Source organism: Myotis davidii, unplaced genomic scaffold (genome assembly GCF_000327345.1).
Source record: "Myotis davidii unplaced genomic scaffold, ASM32734v1 scaffold449, whole genome shotgun sequence".
Classification (NCBI taxonomy): Eukaryota; Metazoa; Chordata; class Mammalia; order Chiroptera; family Vespertilionidae; genus Myotis; species Myotis davidii.
In genome coordinates, this window is record NW_006383007.1 from 4,776,149 (window position 1) to 4,787,093 (window position 10,945).

Consider the following 10,945-nt stretch of genomic DNA (forward strand, 5'->3'; position numbering starts at 1 on the left):
GTTGGGAAGTCCGTGTGGCCTGCAGGTGCGATTTCCAGCATCCCGCCGCTGTGTGATGTGCTTGGTGGGAAGGTGATCGATATTCACTAATGGCAACTCTTGTCGATTTGTGGGCACTCATTTTGTAGGGGTAGCCAAAGAGCCCCTGGAGACCACGCAGAGTTAAACTTATTTTGAAAGGGAGTTTTTTGCAGTATACAGCTAAGACTAACAGTATCAACATTTTTTTTTTTTTTGGTATTTAGTCACCTTTTCCTTTTATTTTTCTCCCACTCTCTTTATTATAAAATTTTTTTAAAAAGGTGCCTACATCTAGAGTTGGATAAACAGGCACTGGGAGGTTATTAAGTTGATAAGTGCTCCGTGTGAGACAAGAACTACTCAGAAGAAACAATAGAAATGACAAAGGAGTGTAATGTAAAATAGTGTGGGACAGTCTACAATTGCTAATGGAGCATGGAGGACATGCAGGTCAACGTGAGAGACGGTAGCCCCTGAACAATGGAAGAAGTGAGAAGCTGCATTCACTGCAATCAAGCAGTCCCGGGTTTACATCCTGGCACCTCCACTTATTAGTGTATAACATTCTTCAAGTTCCTTTTCCCATCTACAATATAAAAACTAAAGCCTCCCAGGATTCTGAGGGTTAAATGAAGAGAAGGGTGTCAAGCAGCTGCACAGTCTCTGCCTCAGATGTTTGTTCTATTTTGCCATAATCAACACCACCCTATACCTCCCACCTCAAATTCAGTGGTTAGGATTTAGTGAGGCAAGTGACATGAAATTAGCAAAGGCTTGGAAGTGGTAAGGTCTGCAGCCTGTGCAAGGATGGCGAGAAAACTGAAAGATACACAGGTTTTGTTGAGGATCCTAGGTGAGCCCCCTTTACCAGGAGCCTTGGAAGCTAGAATGAAAAAACATTCTCATGGTTAAATCATTAGTGGTTCTGTGGGGCACCTCTGGAAGGAAGAAGGGAGTGAGACTGGGTAACCAAACCCAGGTGAATTCTAGGGGAACAAAGAATCTCCCCAAAAGGAGAGAATTTCCCAGTTTATTTCATAAAGGCTAGCATAACGCTGATACCAAAATCCAAGACAAACAGTACTCAAAAGGGGGTGGGGGGAGATTCTTATGTTCTCACTAATTTTGTTCCTAAGACAAAATTGAATATTAAGGTAACAAAGCCAGTAATCCTATCTAATAAAGAAAGAGGGAATATGCTAATTGACCGCCCTGCCCTCAGAGATGGCAGCACCCACAGCTGCAAGATGGTGGCGCCCAGTCCTCTCAGCCCTGCTGGGTGGCAAGGCCGGGCCCGCTCCATGCACCTGCCTATGGAGTCCCCCAGTCCCCTCAGCCCCCTAGCCGCCCAGGGCCAGCCCAAGGTGCAGGCAAGCCTCGGATGGCAGCTGCCCAGCCTCCCAGAGCCGCCTGAGGCTCAGGTAACCAGGGCCGGCCAAGGCTTGCGCTGCCGACAGTGGCAGCAGCACAGGTGTGATGGGGCATCGCCTTCTCCTGATCTCCAAGTTGCCTCCCGTCCCTGAGGGCTCCCGGACTGTGAGAGGGGGCAGGTCGGGCTGAGGGACCCTCCCCTCCAGTACATGAATTTTCATGCATTGGGCCTCTAGTGTGGTAATAAAAAGAATTCACACCATGACAAAGTATAGTTTATTCCAAGAATGGTGGTTTAACATTAAGGAATCTGCTCATGTACTTTTTCAAAATAAAGGAGAAAAACCAAATGATATTCTCTAGGGATGTATTGTATAACATTCAACAGCCATTTCTGAATTTTAAAAATTCTTAGTAAATGAGAAATGAACATATTTTCTTAATTAGATCAAGATAGTCATAAGAAAACACCAGTAGCTTCATACATTAGAGTGAAATGGCACAAGCATTCACATTAAAGTCAGGGACCTGACAAAACAAACTGTATTACTGGATACCTATTATGCACCAGGCATACTGCTAAGTACAAAGTATACTAGAGTTGATAAATTTTTCTTAAAGTAGGTTGGTTAACAAAAGATTATTCAGAAGTTCCTTTGCTCATGAGTCCATTTGTCATAAGTCCAGCTTTAGACCTTCTGTGCTCCTGCCACTCAGAGATGTCACTCTTAAGCCGGGGCAGGGTGGGGGGGCGGGAACCTTTTTTCTGCCAAGATCCATTTAGATATTTATAACATAATTTGCAGGCCATACAAAATTATCAATTTAAAAATTAGCCTTCTAGAAGGGGAAAAAAAGAAAACAAACAAAAATATTTAGCGTGCTGTATTTGGTCAAATATTTAATAAACATCCCTAATGCCTTGGCAGGGCCAGACCAAATGATTTTTCAGGTTTTATACAACCCTCAGGGTCAGACATTCCCAACCCCTGCAAGTTCATGCCCTTTTCCCAGCAGTAAATTTCTTGTTACTTAGTGCTTGCTAGACCGATTGTGGGGGTGAGGGTAAGGAAGACAGCTTCTCTCCCATCCTGTTCCAACTTCATACTTACACAGGCTTTGGGTCCCTGGGTTTCGGTGATTCTGACCCTCCCCAGCATTATGACCTCTAATAGTCTAGGTTCAGGAAGTCCTCTCCCAGGAATAGAGGGGATTTTTTCCTCTTTTTTCCTATAACTCCAGCTGCAATGGGCCCCACCTGTCTCTTGAGGAACAACAGGTTTGCTGCCTTCTCCACCAGTTTGAGTCTGATGTTCCTTAGAGGAGAAGGCTTGGGCTTCATATTGCCTTTCCTGCAGTGGCCGCCTCTCCTTTAAGCCTATACGACCCCACAGTCTTTGTCTGCCACTCTGTCCCCAGTCTTCGTCCTGGGTGCCCAGTGAAGACCCCTGGAGAAAAGCCTGGAAGTGGATATGAACTCCCCTATGAGTGTGACTCCAATGGGGTTCCCATGCCAGCCCACACTGAGTCTTTAGCAATTTATTTTCAAATGCAGTAGGATTCTTTTTCCTGTTTGAATGCTGCACATCTTCCTTCCCATGCTCCGCCAACCAGTGATCCAGTGTTTTGCATCTCTTCTGTGTTTAGAAGCACCAGTCTTTCCTTACCTCTCAGGCCAGTTGTTGCCCTGTGACCTCAACTCTCAGATTGGCTTGGTAAAAGTGATAATTTTGTAGATGACCTAGTTTATGTTGTGATGCTTTCTCCAGCTTTCTACACCAAGGCAGAAGCTAGAACTTCTCCAGGTGTTATTTTTATTAAGAGAATCTGAGAGTCTCTATTGTTGACCCACAATTCTCATCAATTTTTATCCAGGACAGTCCTTCTACTAAGTCTCTTAACCCAACCCTTCCTACTTGTCTTTCTATCTCTTAGAGCTCTTGCTTTACTATCCAAGTTTCACTATCTGCTTCTGGCTATTGCCACAGTTAGTACAGTTAGTAGCATATTCAGACTATCTGCTGCACTTACTGACATTAGTTCCTAGTCAATCTTTGGATTTGGGTACTCCTTGATTTTAGTGCCACACCCAGAGAAAGGAGATGGATACAACATAACATTCAACAATGCTGGGATTTTCTAGATCTTCTATTTACTCAACTATGTTCGTTACTCAATTTAACAAATATTTTTGAGCACTTACTAAATAAAAAACACACCGTTCTGGGTGCCAGATAGTCTACAAAAATGAATCAGGTTATCACATCTCTTTCACCTTACTTGCCTCTTCCAATTCAACTATATGATCCCACTTGAAACATGACTATGTGGGAACCAGCAGACAGATACAGTGGACAATAGATGGCATGAATAAAGATTAAGGTTATAGTGAGTCTAGAGTAGTGGTTCTCAACCTTGGCTGCACATTAGAATCACCTGGGAATCTTTTTAAAATCCTGATTTCTGAGCCTCATCCTCCGGAAATTCTGTCTCTTTGTTATGGGGTGGGGCCACAACATTAGTAACATGCTAGATAATGGCGAGAGTATAGCTTATAAGATCCATGGACCTCCAAAAGGAGGGATAGGACATGACTGGGGATTCTTAAGAGGACCTGCTGGTCATCCTGATACCTGTGGGACTCTGGGGGAGCAGAGCAATTGTGTTGGAACTTCTCTTCCTTTGAGGCTGGATGAGCATTAGCTTTTGAAACTGCTACAGAAGACAACTTACTAGTAAACCTAAATAAATATATAAATACATAAATAAAAGCACTTCAGAAGACTAAATTCAATACATACACACAATTATGCAACAAAAGTTCCCTTTTTAAATGGGGGTTTTACATTCAGTGAAATGCACAGATCTTAAGTGTACAACTTGATGAGCTTTGGTAAATCCATACATGCATATAACCCACACTCTTATCAATATATATAACATTTCTATCACCTCCTACTTCTTCCCAGTAAATTCCCACTCTTCCTCATTACCCCCTCCCCAGGCAATTTCTGATTTTCAATCACTGCAGATTAGTTTTGTCTGATTTAGAACATGTAGATGGAACCATAATGTCAACCTTAAAAATAAAATAGCCATCATTTTACCAGCAAAATGAGCTTATTTGGGAATAGCAGAGAATTATAACTTGAGACAATCAAGCTATGGCAAACCATAGGTATGTTCAGTACCAAATGGAAGATTCCAGAGATGAACAATTCATAAACTGCACATTGTTCTGACTATCAGATGAAAACTTGTACTGTCATCTGCTCCATCCTGTCCTGGACGTGAATTACCCTTTGTCCAGCTTATCCATGCTGTATATACACATTAGCCCTTTAGCAGATGTCTGGGTTACCAGATGGACTGAGATGGTACCACAGTGCTGTGTTCAAGTAACTCTTATTTTAATTAACAATGGCCCCAAAGCACAAGAGTAGTGATGCTGGCAATTCAGATGTGCCAATAAGGAGCTGTAAAGTCCTTCTTTAAGTGAAAAGGTGAGTATAGTACAATAACATATTTTGAGAAGAGAGACACCATATTCATATAACTTTTATTACAGTATATTGTTATATTGTTCTATTTTATTATTCACTATTGTTCATCTCTTACTGTGCCTAATTTATAAATTAAGCTTTATCCTAAATATATATGTATAAGAAAAAAGAAACCCAGTACATAGAGGTTCAGTACTTTGTTTCAGGCACCCACTGGGGGCCTTGGACTGCATCCTCTATAGATGAGCCGGTACTACGGCATGTACTTTTTTGGGCATGTATTTTTTCATGCCTGGTATCTTTCACTGTGTGTTGTTTTTGAGATTCATTCATGTTGTTACATGTATTCAGAAGAAACAACAAACCTGAGCAGTGTGAAGAAGATTCAAGAACGTCCACTGGGTTGACTAAAGCCCACGTGCTGCTGCATTCCTTTGTCCAGCCTGTCCGTCCCACCCAACTGCCATCAGGCCCAAGGGAAAGGTAGAAGGAGATGCTAAAGGAGATAAAGCCAAGGTGAAGGACAAGCTACAGAGCCGATCCACCAGGTTATTGACTAAACCTGTTCTTCCAAAGCCAGAGCCCAAGCCTCAGAAAGCCCTTGCAAAGAAGGGAGAGAAGGCACTCAAAGGGAAAAGGAGGCTTGGGCCCCTTTTGTTCTAAGTCCATTTGTCAATTTAAAACAAGTCCATTTGAAACAAGCCAGGCACAGAAAGCTGAAAGTGCTGGAGACGCCAAGTGTGTGCATTTTTGATAACTGTGTATCTCTGGTGACTGCACAGTTTGAAATACTATTTTTTAATAAAGTTTTCTTTTTAAAAAAGCTATGTGGTTAGCACACAGAACACTTCATTGTTGTTTTTGGAGGGAAGAATATATAGTACTAATAGAATGTCTTCAAAGCTGGACTGAGATAGGAAAATAAACCTTTCTCTTCTAGTTTTGAGAGACTTCCTCTTGGGTCCTGTGAGGAGGAAATCCCTTGACGTTGACACACATTAACCACCTTAGCACAAACACCTTTTGGTATGGGGAAACTAAGATTCATTTTTATGTCCTTTTCTCCCTCTCCACTTAAGCATAGACTTGACTCCCTTAAGCCCAGAGACCTGTTGGGACCTGACCCCCCCAAAATAAGTACTAGTATGTTTGGGCAACTGGACTTTCCAGTGTCACCATTGAGATGGCATCCCTCAAAAGAGTAGCAGTTCGTTTTTTAGATTGTGGATCTACAGATTGGTAATACTGCCATTTTCATTTTACTTCCTGAAAGTCAGAGTTAGCTTTGAAAAGTTGTTAAACAACATGCTTAATGTGAAAGGTCAATCCTTCCTCTAACCCAGCGATGGCGAACCTTTTGAGCGAGGCGTGTCAGCATTTTGAAAAACCCTAACTTAACTCTGGTGCCGTGTCACATATAGACATTTTTTGATATTTGCAACCATAGTAAAACAAAGACTTATATTTTTGGTATTTATTTTATATATTTAAATGCCATTTAACAAAGAAAAATCAACCAAGAAAATGAGTTCGCGTGTCACTTCTGACACGCGTGCCATAGGTTCGCCATCACTGCTCTAAACTATCCCTGTTCAAAGCATCAGATGAAGACTTCATTGGGTTTTATAGTGGCTTTCTGATTTTGGTAATCTATCGAATAAGGAAGTTTGAAAGTTGTTGTATACTGCTAATGATTGTTTGCTTATGTCCTGCTTGAATATACTATGATTGTTTATGATAAGTATCTTTAATAAAGCTGGTTACAGCTTGAAAAAAAAAAAAAAGAAACAACAATCCAAAATGGAGTCACTTGTGCTAAGCCCTACAAAGACTTATTATCTAATCAAACTGAAGTTTCACCCAGGGAGACCCAGGAGTGGAATTTTAAACCAATCAGTCTAAAATTCCCTGGTCAGCACTAGTGAGGCAGTCTGCTCAATAGATGATAGATGATGATAGATAGATAGATAGATAGATAGATAGATAGATAGATGATAGATTTCAGAGAGGAAGGGAGAGGGAGAGAAAGAAACATCAATGATGAGAGAGAATCACTGATTAGCTACCTCCTGCACACCTCCTACTGGGGATTGAGCCCACAACCTGGGCATGTGCCCTGACTGGGAATCAAACTGTAACCTCCTAGTTCATAGGTTGGCGCTCAACCACTGAGTCTTGCTGGCCAGACACCTCTGTTTTTTTCTTAACAATAGTAGAGAAGTTTGATTTAGACATCCAGGTATGAAATTGATGAAATTGCTTTACAAAGTTATGTGTGTGGGTTTATTCCTCAGGGCAAGAGAGTAAGATTACTACCTGCAGATTTGGAGTACAACAGTAAGGCACGAGGTAATCTACTTGGTAAGACTTCCCCTAAGTGAAGTGACCTTCTCTTCAACAATTAAACAATCCTTGCTTAAATAGTTCACTCTTCTAACTTTCTTATCTCACCCTTTTTCTATCTATAAAAACCTTCCATTTTGCACAACTCTTTGGAGCACCCTCCTTGTTGCTAGATGGGATGCTGCCTGATTCATGAATCGCCTAATAAAGCAAATTAGATCTTCAAGTGTACTCAGTTGAACTTTGTTCTTTACCACATGTATCTGTAGTTTTTTTTTTTAATGCTGAGTAGTATCTTATTGAATGAATATACCACACCTTGTTCATCCACTTTCCTGATGATGAACATTTGGGTTGTTTTCACTTGGGGCTATTATAAATAAGACAGCTATAACATTTTACACAAGTAAACTCATGAAAATCATGGTTTTGAAAACACAACATTGAAGATATATTGAAGGAGAATTATTGAATCTTACTAAGTGGCCTGAGAAGTGTAAAAGGTATGTCAAAGCACAGAGCAAAAAATATAAAGAAACCTCATATATGACTATTTGTAGTTCCAGAAAGAGAGAAAGGAACAGTTTAAAGAGAGGTAACAATTAAACAAATAATAATGGAAAATTTTCCTGACCTAAAGATAGACTTGCCATTACAGATGAAAGGGGTCACTGAGTCTCAGGTAAGATCAGTGAGAAAAGACATGCCTAAGCATACCTGAGAAAACTCCTAGAAAGAGAAGATCTTAAAAACTTCCATGTGGGCCCTGACTGGTTTGGCTCAGTAAATAGAGCGTCAACCTGTGGACTGAAGGGTCCCAGGTTCTATTCTGGTCAAGGGCATGTACCTTGGTTGCAAGCACATCCCCAGTAGGGAGTGTGCAGGAGGCAGCTGACTGATGTTTCTCTCTCATCGATGTTTCTAACTCTCTATCCCTTTCCCTCCCTCTCTGTAAAAAAATCAATAAAACATATTTTTTTAAAAAAAACTTGCACGTGGGAAAAACAAGTTACCTGCAAAAAGAAGAAAAACAAGAAGAACAAGGAGGACAGGGAGCAGAAGGAGGACAAGGGGAAGGGAAGGGACAGGAAAAGGGGCAAGGAAAGGTGTGGAAATGAGCATGAAGACCAGCCAAGGAAAAGCTACTTGTAAGAGTTTTCTTTAAAAACTAGAGGCTGGGTTGGTGCACGAAATTTGTACAGGGTAGGGTCCCTAGGCCTGGCTGGTGATCAGGGCCGATCTGTGGGGCGACCAGCAGGGTGATCGGGGGCCTATCCCCAGCACCCCCGCTGGCACCCACCTTGGCCAGCCTGGCACCACCTGCTTGCTGGCCCCACCCCCTGCTGCTGCCCAGTCCCCTAATTACCCCACTGCTGCTGGTTGCCCTGCTGGCACCTGCCTTGGCTGGCCTGGGGCCTGCGGGCTGGGGGTAGCTCCTGCATTGAGCATCTGCCCCCTGGTAGTCAGTGCACATCATAGCTACCAGTTGTTCCACTGGTTGTTCCGCTATTTGCTCAATTTGCATATTAGGCTTTTATTGCATAGAATATATATATCTTGCTTGCAGAGAGGAAGGGAGAGGGAGGGAGAGAGAGAGATAGAAACACCAATGGTGAAAGAGAAACTGCCTCCTGCACACACTCTACTGGGGATCAAGCCCGCAACCCCAGCATGTGTCCTAACCAGGTAATCGAACTGTGACCTCCTGATTCATAGGTCAATGCTCAACCACTGAGCCTTGCTGACTGGGCTATAAGAGTTTTCTATAGCAAAAGACTTGGCCACCATCACCATGTTGTCAGGGAGTCAAAGGCAGGCATGGAATGGAAAAGCTTCATACCTTTTATAGAAAAGGGAATTCAGGTTTGCCCTGATAGGGGCTATTGGCCTGGGGAAGCTATCACGGAGCCTCCTAACCTAAGGTGGGGCAAATTATGTAATTGGTTAGGGGAGCATATTTGGCTTTCTCTGATTGTAAGTTCAAAGTGGGGGAAATTTCAAGACTCTGTCAGTTATTGATCAATTGGTGGCCATTTGGGGCTGTTGCTACAGGAATTGTTAGGCTTCCTGATGGTTGCTGCATGTTGTGGATCAGAGCTTTATTTTTAAGTATGTTTTTGCATAGTCAGTCTTTCATAGAGAAGAAAGAAGGAGGGAGGAGAGAGATCACTAGACTTTAGACTTTTCTTCTGAAATCCTGGAAGCTAGAAGACAGTTACAGGTCACTGAGGGAAAAGGATAGCAGCTCAGCCAAAATCCCGTTCATGTCAGGACAATAGAAAGATATCTGTGAATATATACAGGTTCGTAAAGATGTTATCCATGCATAGCATCTGAGGAATCACAAGTGAACCCTACCAAACAAACAAATCAGAACAGAGACCTCATGTCAAGACAGGGACAATGGCCCGGCTGGCATGGCTCAGTGGTTGAGCATTGACCTAGGAACTAGAAGGTCTCAGTTTGATTCATGGTCAGGGCTCATGCCTGGGTTCTGGGCTCGTTCCCCAGTAGGGGGCATGCAGGAGGCAGCCAATGAGTGGTCCTCTCTCATCATTGATATTTCTATCTCTCTCTTCCTTCCTCTGAAATCAATACAAACATATTTTTAAAAAAAAGACAGAGACAACGAAGAGAAGGGGAAGTTGTGGTAATTTCTTGAAATTATATAGTAATACTAGTGACCCAGTGCACGGATTCATGCACATTGAAAAGAAATTAATTAGAACGTGGCCAGCAGGGCAGGACTGGGCAAGATGGGCCAGCACGCTCTGGAGCCAACCTCTAGTGGTCCCTCCCTAGAGTCTGCAGAGTGAGCTGGGTCCCTCTAGCAGGGGGGGGGGGGGGGGGGGGGGGGGGGGATACATTCCCTCAGCCTGACCTTCGGGGATCTAGCTGCAACCAGCTCTCAGACATCCCCCAGAGGGTTCTGGAGTGCGAGAGGGCACTCTGCAAAGTTGCTGTTGTGCAGGGTGTGGAACGCAAACTCAAGTGTGCAGTAAACCAGATTTGGGACCCACAGTGCCCTAGCAACAACGTAACCCACGGGCAAAGGTGGAATCACGCGGCCCAGCGAGGAACTGGGCTCCCTCCTCTCTGGTTTCTGGGTGCATCACCTGAGAATTGCCGCTGCCAAGTCACTACAGCTCAGCAGCTGCTGCATTGAGCATCTTCCCCCTGGTGGTCAGTGCTTGTCATAGCAACTAGTCAGATGGTAGGAGGGACATTTAAGAAAACCAAACACTTGGTGAAATGGAATTAAAGTACCAACTTTTCTTAGTAAAACCTAGGAATTATGTGGGATAGAAGGGATGGAATTAAATATTTTCTAAAAGTGTCAACTAGGAGTGAAGAGTAAAGAAGTAAAAATATTGAGTCTATTTTATTGAGGTATAATAAAGAGGAAATGAGGCCCCTTTGGCTCTTGGAGCAGCACCATGGCGGGCAGCAAGAATAAGTGCCTTATGAAAGGTGGAAAAAAGGGAGCCAAGAAGAGAGCAGTTGATCTATTTTCTAAGAAAGATTGGCATGCCCTAACCCCGTGGTCGGCAAACTGCAGCTTGCGAGCCACATGCGGCTTTTTGGCCCCTTGAGTGTGGCTCTTCCTAAGCCTTAGGAGTACCCTAATTAAGTTAATAACAATGTACCGACCTATATAGTTTAAGTTTAAAAAATTTGGCTCTCAAAAGAAATTTCAATCGTTGTTA